The 1659-nt window shown below is 37.3% G+C and overlaps 1 non-coding gene across 1 annotated transcript; it reads left to right on the forward strand.

The window, feature by feature from the left end:
• The first annotated feature begins 1016 nt into the window (after positions 1-1016).
• Positions 1017-1118, forward strand: LOC112678668 (U6 spliceosomal RNA). The gene has a single exon (XR_003147753.1). It is a non-coding gene; the product is annotated as a U6 spliceosomal RNA (small nuclear RNA).
• The last annotated feature ends 541 nt before the right edge of the window (positions 1119-1659 follow it).

The raw sequence follows: 1659 nt of genomic DNA on the forward strand, positions 1-1659 counted from the left end.
GTGAATCTTCTGGAAAGAAGGTATAATGAGCATAATATTGTGTCAGTGTTCCCGGACAAAGTTGAATGAAGTTAAGTTCTTGCTTGCAAAGATTGTGTGGTGGTAAGGCTTTGAGATACCTCGTGGGCAGACAAAGTTGAAAGGGAGCTTCAGCTGAGGGGCTGTTGAAAGAACACTGAGTAGAACATATTAGCCAAATTTATAACAGAGAGATTAGATAAAGTCAGTAAATTCAATGATATCCTATATGAGGGGCTTCAATGGGAGTCATAGCATTAAGTCTACTATGTCTGCTTTGAGGAGCCATATTTTCTTTGTAAGTTTAAGAACAGGCCAAATTGGACTAAGGGAAGAAACAATGAGGATAATTGGATTTTTTTAAAAGGTCTCAAATAATGGGTTTCAGTGCTTAAAATCTGTATTAGTTTACATTGGGCCATAACATGTCAACTTGGGGAAGGTCAATGGGGTCCTATTTTATCAAGATGACTTAAAAATTCCAAAGACCAATTAATTTTAACTTACTACTCATTGGGACACCTGGGTGGCTCAGTGGTTGAGCATCTGCCTTTGGCTCAGGCATGATCCTGGAGTCCTGGGATCAAGTCCCACATTGGGCTCCCTGCGGGAAGCCTGCTTCTCCCTCTGCCTGTATCTCTGCCTCTCTCCCTGTGTCTTTCATGAATAAATAAATAAAACCTTAAAAAAAAAAAAAACTTACTGCTCATTAGGTAACAATGTCCACTCTGATACATTTCCAGTGTTATTGATTTTTTTAGTAGTGCAGAATTAGGCAAGATGATAGTTCTGATGGTCAAGCTGAGGCATATTTATTTGTACTCTATTTTATATTTTGTAAGCCTTTTAAGAATAAGAAAAGTACCTTGCTTACTAGGTGGAATCCCAGGTGTATCTGTAATTTGAGCCCCAGACCATGAAGATGAAAACCATGAAGATTTGTCAGTGGGTATATTTTGACAGATACTAAAGTTAATTCAGATCCAATGTTGTTGAATGTTCACTTTGGCAGCACATATCCTAAAATTGGATCAATAGAGAGATTAACATGTCCCCTGTGCAAGAGTGATATGGAAATTAGTGAAGCATTCCATAATTAAAAAGAAAAAAAACCCCACAAAGTTGTTGAGACACAAAAGTCAATCAGTAGCCTTTGAACTTTTGTTATACAAATTATTTTAGTAAATTTTGGATTTGGTCAAATTGTGGATCTCGGTTTCAGTTATTTTGTTTGTTTCCTTCTCTATAACCAGATTTCTAATTTTCTTTTATCTTTCTTTTCTATTTTTAAATTGTCGTTAGTGCTCGCTTCGGTGGCATATATATTAAATTATTGTTACTGAATAAATATACTTCAGACAAATTCCTCTCTACCTTGCTCATATATATGTGTTTGTTCCTCCAGAGATCGGCAAAGTAGTATGCCTTGTGTTTGTAGCTTTCCCCATGGCAATGGTTGCTTTATAGGATTGAAGTTGGGCTTATGTTGGGTTTGAATTAACCTCTTCATTGTGCCACAGGGATAACCTGAGTGCTTTTCTCTATAATCTTGCGGAGCAAGGTCTTTGTAACAGAAGCACAGACAGCAGCAGCAGAAGAATATTTATGGGTCCTAGTGAGCCCTGTGCTCTTAGATGTACA

This window comes from Canis lupus, chromosome 29, assembly GCF_003254725.2.
Source record: "Canis lupus dingo isolate Sandy chromosome 29, ASM325472v2, whole genome shotgun sequence".
NCBI classification, from domain to species: Eukaryota; Metazoa; Chordata; class Mammalia; order Carnivora; family Canidae; genus Canis; species Canis lupus.